Source organism: Rhinolophus sinicus, chromosome 2, assembly GCF_057876585.1.
Source record: "Rhinolophus sinicus isolate RSI-liver-muscle chromosome 2, RSI-T2T, whole genome shotgun sequence".
NCBI lineage: Eukaryota > Metazoa > Chordata > Mammalia > Chiroptera > Rhinolophidae > Rhinolophus > Rhinolophus sinicus.
In genome coordinates this window covers 108,682,438-108,693,444 of record NC_142502.1, presented here as the reverse complement: position 1 = coordinate 108,693,444, position 11,007 = coordinate 108,682,438, and positions in this window count along the sequence as shown.

The following is an 11,007-nucleotide window of genomic DNA, read 5'->3' as shown; positions in this document are numbered from 1 at the left end:
CATACTTGCAGCTAGAGGGTACCCATGGGCTGGTGGCCAGAGTAATATTTGTTACACTGTCCAATTAATAATACTCAACTTCTTAGTGTTTTTTAATAATTTATTTTTTAATTACAGTTGACATACAATATTATATTAGTTTCAGGGTACAATATAATGATGATTAGATGTTTATATAACTTATGAAGTGATCACCTCGATAAATCTAATACCCAGCTGACACTATAATTATTACAATATTATTGATGATATTCTTTATGCTATATTTTACATCCCCATGACTATTTTGTAACTATCAATTTGTACTTCTATTTTTTTTTAATAGGACTTTATTGGGGAACAGTGTGTACTTCCAGGCCTTTTTTTGTTTTTCATAGTCAAGTTGTTGTCCTTTCAATCTTAGTTGTGGAGGGCGCAGCTCAGCTCCAGGTCCAGTTGCCATTTTCTAGTTGCAGGGGGCACAGCCCACCATCCCTTGCGGGAGTCGAACCGGCAACCTTGTGGTTGAGAGGACGCATTCCAATCAACTGAGCCATCTGGGAGCTCAGCAGCAGCTCAGCTCAAGGTGCCATGTTCAATCTTAGTTGCAGGGTGCGCTGCCCACCATCCCTTGCAGGAGTTGAGGAATCGAACTGGCAACCTTGTGGTTGAGAGGATGCACTCCAGCCAACTGAGCCATCCGGGAGCTCAGCAGCAGCTCAGCGCAAGGTGCCATGTTCAATCTTAGTTGCAGGAGGCAGAGCCCACCATCCTTTGCAGGACTCGAGGGATTGAACTGGCAACCTTGTGGTTGAGAGCCCACTGGTCCATGTGGGAATCGAACCGGCAGCCTTCGGAGTTAGGAGCATGGAACGCTAACGACCTGAGCCACCGGGCCACCCCTCAATTTGTACTTCTTAATCCCTTCCCCTTTTTCACTCAACCCCAACCCTCTCCCGTCTGATAACCATCAAAATGTTATCTGTATCTATGAGTTTCTTTCTATTTTATTTGTTTATTTTGTTCTTTAGATTCTACATACAAGTGAAATCACATTGCATCTGTCTTTCTCTGTCTTACATACTACTCCACTAGGCACAATACCCTCCAGGTCCATCCATACTGCCACAGATTGCAAAAACCCATTCCATGGCCGAGCAATATTCCATCGTATATTCATCCATCGATGGAAACCCCGGCTGCCTCCACATTTTGGCTATTGTAAACAATGCTGCAATGAACATATGGATGCACACATTCCCTTGAAGTAGCATTTTGGGTTTCTTCAGATACATACCCAGAAGTGGGATTACTGTGTCGTTTTTTTCTGTTTTGTTTTTTTTCATTTGTTTGTTTGTTTGTTTGTTTTTCTTTCTCCTTTGTTTTAAAGTCTATTTTGTCTGGTATAAATATTGCTACTCCAGCTTGTTTTGTTGTTTCCATTTTCATGAAATATCTTTTTCCATCCTTTTACTTTCAGTGTGTGTGTGTTTTTTGATCTGAAGTGAGCAGCATATATAAGGCTCTTGTTCTCTTCTCCATTCAGCCACCCTATCTTTTATTTGGAGCATTTAATCCATTTACATTTAAAGTAATTGTTGATAGATATGTAGTTATTGCTACATATCTACATATTGTCTTATTATTCATTTTTTGGATTTTTTTCTTCTTCTTCTTAAAGAAGTCCCTATAAAATTTTTTGTAATACTGGTTTGGTGGTGATGAACTCCTTTAACTTTTTCTTGTCTGGGAAGCTCTTCATCCATCCTTCGATTCTAAATGATAGCTTTGCTGGGTAGAGTAACCTTGGTTGTAGGTCCTAACTTTTCATCATTTTGAATATTTTGTGCCAATGCCTTCTGGCCTGCAAAGTCTCTGTTGAGAAATCAGTTTACAGTCTTATGGGGCTCCCTTGTAGTTAACTAGCTGTTTTTCTCTTGCTGCTTTTAAGATTCTCTCTTTGCCTTTAACCTTTCGCATTTTAATTATGATGTATTTTGGTGTAGGCCTCTTTGGGTTCATCTTGTTTGGGACTCTCTTCACTTCCTGGACTTCTTTTTTATTTTTATTTTTTTAAGATTTTATTGGGGAAGGGGAACAGAACTTCACTGGGGGAACAGTGAGCACTTCCAGGCCCCCTTTCCAAGTCAAGTTTTTGTCCTTTCAATCCTAGCTGTGGAGGATGCCCATTGAGCTTCAAGTTGTTGTCCTTTCAGTCTTAGCTGTGGAGGGCGCAGCCCAGCTCCAGGTCCAGTCGCCGTTTTCTAGTTGCAGGGAGTGCATCCCACCATCCCCTGCGGGAGTCGAACCAGCAACCTTGTGGTTGAGAGGATGCACTCCAACCAACTGGGCCATCCGGGAGCTCAGCGGCAGCTCAACTCAAGGTGTGGTGTTCAATCTTAGTTGCAGGGGGCGCTGCCCACCATTCCTTGAGGGACACGAGGAATTGAACTTGCAACCTGTGGTTGAGAGCCTGTGCTCCAACCAACTGAGCCATCCGGGAGGCAGCTCAGCTCAAGATGCCCTGTTCAATCTTAGTTGCAGGAGGCGGAGCCCACCATCCCTTGCGGGACTCGAGGAGTTGAACCGTCAACCTTGTGGTTGAGAGCCCACCGGCCCACATGGGAATTGAGCCGGCAGCCCCCAGAGCCAGGAGCACGGAGCTCCAACTGCCTGAGCCACCGGGCCAGCCCTGACTTCCTGGACTTTTATGTCTATTTCCTTCACCAGGTTAAGGAAGTTTTGTCATTATTTCTTTAAGTAGGTTTTCAATCCCTTGCTCTCTCTTCTCCTTTTGGTACTCCTATGATGTAAATGTTAGTCCCCTTTATGTTGTCCCAGAGTCCTCTTAACCTATCCTCATTTTATCTCTCTCTCTGTCTCTCTGTCTCTCTGTCTCTCTCTCTCTCTCTCTCTCTCTCTCTCTCTCTCTCTCTCTCTCTCTCTCTTTCTCCTGTTCTGATTGGGTGTTTCATGCTACCTTAACATCTAAATTGCTGGTTCAGGCCTCTGCATTATCTAATTTACTGTTGATTCCCTCTAATGTAGTCTTCATTTCAGTTATTGTATTCTTTGTTTCTCACTGGTTCTTTTCTCCTATGTTATATTTCTATTTTTATGTTTCCTATCCCTTTGTTGAAATTCTCACTTAGACACTGAGCATCCTTATAACCAGTTTTTTTAACTCTGTATCTGACAGACTGTCTGTCTCCATATTTTTTAGCACTTTTTCTGGAGATTTGTTCTGTTCTTTTTTTGGGACATGTTTCTTTGTCTCCCCATTTTGGCTGCCTCCCTGTGTTTTATTCTATGTATTAGTAGAGTTGCAATGTCTCCCAGTCTTAGCAGAGTGGCTTATGTAATAGATGTCCAGTAGGGCCCAGTGGCACAGTCTCCCTGGTCACCTGAGCCACACACTCCAGGTGTGCCCATTGTGTGTGTTGTGTGTGCCCTTCTGTTGCAGTTGAGCATTGGTTGCTGTTTGCACATCAGTAGAAGGGACTGACTCTCGGGCTTTTTGGTTGTGAGGACTAGTTGTGACTACAGTGGAAGAGCTTTTATGCAGGGTCTGACCCTATGGAGCAGGATTTTCTTTAGCAGGGCTCTGGTGCCTGCCCAGTCAGCTCTTTGGGTGTGTTATCCATAGAGGCAGCCGTGTGGTGTTGTAGCTGGAGCCGAAGCTGGCCACCATTCATGCCAGCTCCTGGAAGGGGCCCTGCCTCAGGCCAAGTTCAGTGGCAGCCTGTATCCTACTTGGGGCCACCTGGCATGAGCTGCAAAGCAATCTGAAGATGCCCATCACCTGAGCTGGGCTTGGAAGTGGTTTGAGAGGCCAAGCCATGAACCAAGGCCAGCTGCCATGAGTGCTGGGCTTGGGGCTGCTCAGCAAGAAATATGGGACATGCTGAAGTCAGATGCTGCTTGTTTGGGTTTTGTGAACCTTTGAGAAATGTTAGGAAAGTCCACAACATGAGTCAAGACTGGCTGTTTGTGTGGAAAAGTCACTGGAAACAGCGTGGGTAGGCCCACAAGTTGGATGGGGCAGGGTCTCAGGGAATCACCAGGGTGAGGCAATGAAGACTCAGACAGGAGGCCACCTGCATCTGCATGCGAGGAAGTGGGAGGGCTCAACAAAGAAGCAATAAATTCTTCCAACACTTCTGTCTGGGAGAAAGCTGTCCCTCCATCTCTCACCCTGGAGCCAGACAATTCAGTTTCTCCCCATATGTGTCTGGCACCTTTTGAGCTGCTGCCCCAGTGAGTGACTCTGTCAGTAAGTCCATGCACAGGCCCTTTAAGAGGAACACCCGGGAACCCAGAAGCCCTCCATCTCACTCAACCACATCTCTGCTGTTTTTCACAGCCTGAAGTTGTGGGGACTTCTCTTCCCAGGACTGGAACCCTGGGCTGGGGAGTCTGGTGTTTGGCTGGGATCCCTCACTGCTCCAGAGGGCCTCTGCAGCTGAGCTATCCCTCCTGATTTTTAACCACCACACATGGTTGTGGGACCAACCCGTTCTGTGACTCCACCTCTCCTACCAGTCTCAAGGTGGTTTATTCTGTCTGTCCTTAGTTGTAGGATTTCTGTTCAGCTGGACTTCAGGTGATTCTCTATGATGGTTGTTCTGTAGTTTAGTTGTAATTTTGATGTGGTTGTGAGAGGAGGCAAGTCAGCACTTACCTACTCCTCCATCTTGACTGGAAATCAGGGTGTTCTATATATAGTATCATGTCATCTGCAAACAGTGCTAGTTTTATTTATTTCTTTCCAATTTGGATGCCTTTTATTTCTTTTTCTTGTCTGATTGCTGTGGCTAGGACTTCCAGTACTATATTGAGTAATAGTGGTGAGTGGACATCCTTGCCTTATTCCTGATCTTAGAGAAAAAGCTTTCAGCTTTTCACCATTGAGTATATTAGCTGTGGCCTTGTCATACACAGCTTTTATCAAGTTGAGGTAAGTTCCTTCAATACCCCCTTTGTTGAGAGTTTTTATCATAAATGGACATTGAATTTTGTCAAATGCTTTTTCTGCATCTATTGGGATATCATGATTTTTATCCTTGGTTTTGTTGATGTGATGAATCACATTAATTGTTTTGTGGATGTTTAATCACCCCTTGCATCCCTAGTATAAATCCCAGTTGATTGTGGTGTATAATCCTTTCAATGTACAGTTGAATTATGTTTGCTAGTATTTTGTTGAGAATTTTGGCAATCTATGTTCATCAGGGATATTGGCCTGTAATTCTTTTTATATAATGTCATTTTCTGCTTTTGGTATCAGGATAATGCTGGCCTCATAGAATGAATTCAGAAGCATTCTTTCCTCTTTAATTTTTTGGAATAGTTTGAGAAGGATAGGTACTAATTCTTCTTCAAATGTTTGGTAGAACTCACCATCTTGTGAAGCCACGTGGTCCTGGGCTTTTGTTGGGAATTGTTAAAACACTCAAAGGTTTAAAAAAAAAAATGAAAGTCTCCTCAATTCTATATACTCTGCCCCCTCTATTTATCTTTGCAAACACAGCCAAACTTTTTGAAGATTATAACATTTCCTCCACTGCCTCCACTTTCTTCCTCCAAAATATTCCTCAGTCTTCTGACATCTGGGGTTTCCGACCTGGGCTGTCCAATGAAACTGCTCCCACCAAGATTATGAAAGCTCACTGCTGCCAAACCCAGGTGATACTCTTCATTCTTTATGCCATCATTCCTCAGCAGCATTCCACACTGAACCTTTCCTTCCTTCTTCCCTTAGCTGTCATTGCACCACACTTCACGAGGTCTTATCCTGTCCGCTGGTTCTTCTCTCCCTGCCCTCCTTTTATGTTCTCCACTTTCTTCCTCACTTCTTTTCTCTTCTCATGCTACCCACTTTCTGTGGATAATCTGTTACTCTCCTCCCACCTATAAGTTAATGCCACCTAAATCTATCTGCAGCCACCACCTCTCTTTCCCCAAGCTCCATTTTTATGAAACTTGTTTAAGGAAATGGCCCCACCATTCACCCAGTTGTCAACTAAGAAATATGGACTCTTGACTTGTCCCTCTCCCTCCCACACTCAGCAAAACAACCCCCAAGACCTGTCAACTCTACCTCCTTAGTACCCCCATAAAACTATTTCTCTTCTTTCCATTCACCACTACCTTCATTCTGGTTTCTATTCTTTCCCTGGGATTGCTGCAAAAGCTTCTGACCTCTCCCCTTTCTAAACCTTCTGCATGCTACAAGAGTAATCTAATGCACAAATCTCTTCTTCTTGTCTTAGGTTTAAGGTTCTTCAGTGTTCCTCTGGATAAAGCCTGCATCTTCTGTGTGGCTGACAAGCCTACCCCTCAGCTTCGCCTTTCCCCATGTCTCCCTTGTACCTTCTGCCCCAGCCGCGCCAAAAAGTCAGTCTGCCAAATCTGTCATGTGCTTTTTTTAGTTTTGGGGAAAGACAGGCTCCAGGACACTCCTCTTGGATTCCTTGCAGTCAGAAGTGCTGAGACGAGCTAACGAGAGGGGGAAATCAGAGCCCATGGAGGACAGCTGCTGGAGGAGCTGGTGTCTTAGGATGCCGTCCGGTGTGCGTGGGCTTTGAGCCTTTGTCGAGTCAGACTAGGCCGGGGCAAGGAACACGATGGCAGCACTCACAACCCACTGTCTTTCCGTTCTGCCAGTCTTTTCCTCATACCCTAGATCCTGCATTTTCATAGGGTCAAGAGACCTGGGTTCTATCTTGGCTCAGACTCTGGCCTGCTGGATGTCCTTGGACCAGTCTTAGCCCTAATTTATTTCTTAGGGATGAAGCTTAGGGAATTGCTGTGAACCTCAACCTTCATCTGTAAGCTGGGCAGGATGGTCTCTACTGGTTTCTTGTGAAGGTGGGTAAGCTCACTGCCCGGATGGAAACTTGTAAAGTGTGGCTTGGTTTTTATCCCCGGCTGCCTGGGGTAAGAGGCTGTGTGAGCAGAATCAGAATCTGCCCACTCCCCCAGCCAGTTCTTGCTAAGCAATGTCAGGAGTGACCACGCCCATTACCCTGTTGTTCTGGGCTGGGACATGTTTTTGATTGGAAGAATCTGGCAGGGTCCCAACTGTCCCAGGTTCCCACCTGAGGTGGCACCAGGGTCATCTTGTCCATTGGCTGCCTTGGTGAAAGTTGGTGCCAGCTAGACAGTTCATAGTGCTGACCACCATCCAGAAAGCTCTCCCACGTGGGATGTGATCACTGTTCTGAGCTGTCAAGCGCCTACCTATTCTCTCTAAATTCTGCCCCTCCAGGTGTTTGTACCTCCTCTATTCTTCCTGTGCTCCCAAGAGCCTCGCATAGAGGAGCCGAGGGGTAGGAGGGTGCTGCTGCCTTCGGCAGTGGAGAAAGAAGCAGCCTCACTTCTTTAATCAAAGGTGTATCTCAGTCTTGGAGAAGGGAAGGAGGAATGGAAGGTGAAATTTATCTCTTAGGGATGAAGCTTTCCTTGCATTCTCCACCCACCCCCCAACCTCCTAGGCCTATAGGTGAAGGTGGGGGTCCACGCAGTGCATTAGTAGAATATTCAAATGAGGGCTGGCCAATTACTCTTGAAATTTACTCGCGTTTTTAGCAGAATGGCAGACTCTGAGCTGGTTAATGCCCACAATCCGGTTATGCAGAACATGCTCTCTGAAAATCAGTAAATCATTAGCGGGATTAATCACCCTGAAAGGCTGGGGCTGGGTTTGAGTTTGTTTTTTTTAACACATTTTTTTATCTGGATAGCTGCAAAAATCACTACCACAGGGTGGGGTCAGAGCAGTGAGTGATAATTTTAGTTTTTGTCACCATTGTTAAAAAAGACTGAGCTGCCTTCCTGGGCTGGTGTTTACTTTGTGGCCCAATTGAGAGTGGGGGTGGGCAGCTTGGGTGGATAGGGTGAGAGAAGAGTTCTCAAAAATAAATAAATAAATAAATAAATAAATAAATAAATAAATAAATAAGGGCTGGCCAGGTGGCTCAGGCGGTTAGAGCTCCATGCTCCTAACTCCGAAGGCTGCCAGTTCGATTCCCACATGGGCCAGTGGGCTCTCAACCACAAGGCTGCCAGTTCAATTCCTCGAGTCCCGCAAGGGATAGTGGGCTCTGCCCCCTGCAACTAAGATTGAACACAGCACCTTGAGCTGAGCTGCCGCTGAGCTCCCGGATGGCTCAGTTGGTTGGAGCGCATCCTCTCAACCACAAGGTTGCCGGTTCAACTCCCACAAAGGATGCTGGGCTGTGCCCCCTGCAACTAGAAAACGGCAACTGGACCTGGAGCTGAGCTGCGCCCTCCACAACTAAGATTGAAAGGACAACTTGACTTGGAAAAAAAAAGTCCTGGAAGTACACACTGTTCCCCAATAAAGTCCTGTTCCCATTCCCCAATAAAAATCTTTAGGGAAAAAAAAAGATATCGAAACCGAGGGTCCTTATGACTTTGATTAAATTTAGTTTAATAAATAAATAAATGGAAAAGAAAAAAGAAAGTTGTCATGCGCTTGCTCCTCAAGCTTTGCTGTCCCCTCTGGAATGCTCTTGCCCTCTCAATGCCTGGCTAACTCCTGCTCAGTCTTCAGGCCTCAGCACGGACCTGTTCCTCTAGGCCTCCTCTACTCACCCATACAGGCTTAGCTGTCCCTGTTGGGTGCCCCCATAGCAATTCTTCAGCAGACGACTGATTTTTTTCAGTCATATGTAACTAGCTGCACAAACACAGCGTCCAGCCCCATCCTCCACTCCTTCCTGATCAGCATCCCAAGACCCCTCCCATATAGAGCCAGTGCTATCCCGAGACCCTGTCCCACCCGTCTCATAGCATTTATCATACTTTTGTACTTTTCCATTCTCCAATAAATTGTTAGCTCCACAAAGAACCATTTCTGTATCACTTACCACTTAGCCACTGGCAGATAGTAACTGCTCGACAAATACTCAGTGGGTGAATTAATCCTTGGGGTGATTATAAGTTCTGGCCACCTTAGTTATGACAGTTCAAAGGACATACGTAAATTCTTTTCTAATTTATGTAGAGCTATAGAATTATTGCATTATTGTATTATTAGTGTCTGGCTGTTTCACTCCTTGAGGTCTATGCCTTATTCAATCTTTTTTTTTTTTTTTTTTTTTTTTTTTTTTGTCCCAGAACTCAGCGTGTCTGGCACATATTGTTTCCAACCAATTTTTGTTGTGTATCAATGATAAGAAATAAAGAAACAGAGGTCCAGATACTTGAACTACCCTAGACCACACACAGCTACTTTGTCCCAGGAGCAGGACTAGAACTGTCTGGAAAAAGAGAAGCCTGGAAGGAATCTGCTCAATGTCTAAGAGTAATTCCAGCATAAATAAGATGCACTGGTTTCTCTCCATGAAGAGACTGGCCAAGAGCTGTGGGAACCACCAGAGCCCCAGACCTCCCTGGTCAAGCATCCCCATAGTGGGCGTGACCCAGGCAAGAGTGTGAGGACAGGGGTGCCGGGTAGTTCAGCATGGAGGGGAGTAGGCCCCTGGTTTCCTTTGTCCCTTTTAGTCAGCTTCAACCTCAGCCTCCGGCACTGATGTTGGGGTATTATTTGTGCTCCTCCCAGGTCTGTCTGTTGCCAAAATAGTTCTTTTCCTAGGTTACTTTCCTACGGAGTCAGAGAGGCATTGGCAGGGGACTCATTTAGTCTAGTCCTTCAGAGATGGAGTTGCCTCCTTCCAGGTTTTCAGCATAAAAATGTCCCCTCAGCTTCCCCTCCAGCTCCAGGTCTCCAATCTTCATCCCCACCTGACTCCCCCCATGGCCTCCAATGACACTCGAGATTGCATAAGACAAAATGAGGAGAAATTGTCATTTTTCTCCTTTTCCCACTTTTTAAGATGACTCCAATATCCCCACCCCACCTCCTGCAGCGAAGTCCCCTGAGCGTCCCTGAATGCACGAACCCTTAGAGGAAACTGAGCTGGGACCCCCTTTCTTTCATCAGAAGATCCAGCCCTGAGGCTGAAGAGTCCAAGACAGGAGGCAGGTTTCTCTCTCAACCTGGACTTTTGCTTTTACAGCTCACTTTGGTCAGCCGTGAAGCACACTGACATGCTGGTAGCATTTACACTTTGCACTGGAGTGCAATTCCAGGGCTCATGCCCTCACTGGGACCAATGGAGGGGGGAGCTTGATGGAATGTGTGGCTCCCAACACCTCAGCTTCTTTTGCTCCTGGGTTGACAGGGTCTCTGCTGGCTTTACTGAGCAGTGACCCAGGACCTGAACGTGATGTCTGAGTGAAGAGAAAAAGTCTGGTGCTGCCCCTCCTCCTCACCTTTACACCTAATGGTCAACCAGTCAAGCAACACGTTTTGCTACCACCCAACCCAGACAGCACTGTGGCGGCCAATACAACAAAACCCAATCCTCCCTTTTCTCCAGTAATTAAACCTAGGAGTCTAGCTGCCTGCTTGACAAGGGAGACACACAGCAAAGCCTGAGGTACCCTCACAGGAGAGCTAACCACTGCTGAAACACATGACGTGACAGGGCAGCTCAAGACCCTGCATGGGTCACCGTGGCTCCATCCCCACACCAGGGAAAGCGGGATTCGGGAGGCCGGTTCTGTGCCCTCCCCTCTGAATCCCATATACCCTTAGTGCATATGGCTTTTAAGGAAAGAAACTTAACACTATATTTAAAGGGCTAGTCTGCTCAAATCATAAATGTGCACGTTATTTGTTTGCCAGTAATTAAGACTGTACTTGTTAACATTTAATCAACATTTTCACAAGCATTTAGTCTTAATTATAATATTTTCATCAACAGGAAGTTCTAGAATTATGCTGTATGAGCCCCAAGAATTTGGAAAGCATAAACCCTTCTTAATCCAAAATCTTGGGTGCCTAATAATGGGGTCTTAATCGTGGCCAGGCTGCAAATTTAAGTCAGGCCACATCTGTGGACCTCTATATGCCCAGTGCTTAGCATAGGTCCATACACACAGTCGGCTCTCAATAAATATTTGCTGAATTTTGGGGAAGGAATGAACCTTGTAAAA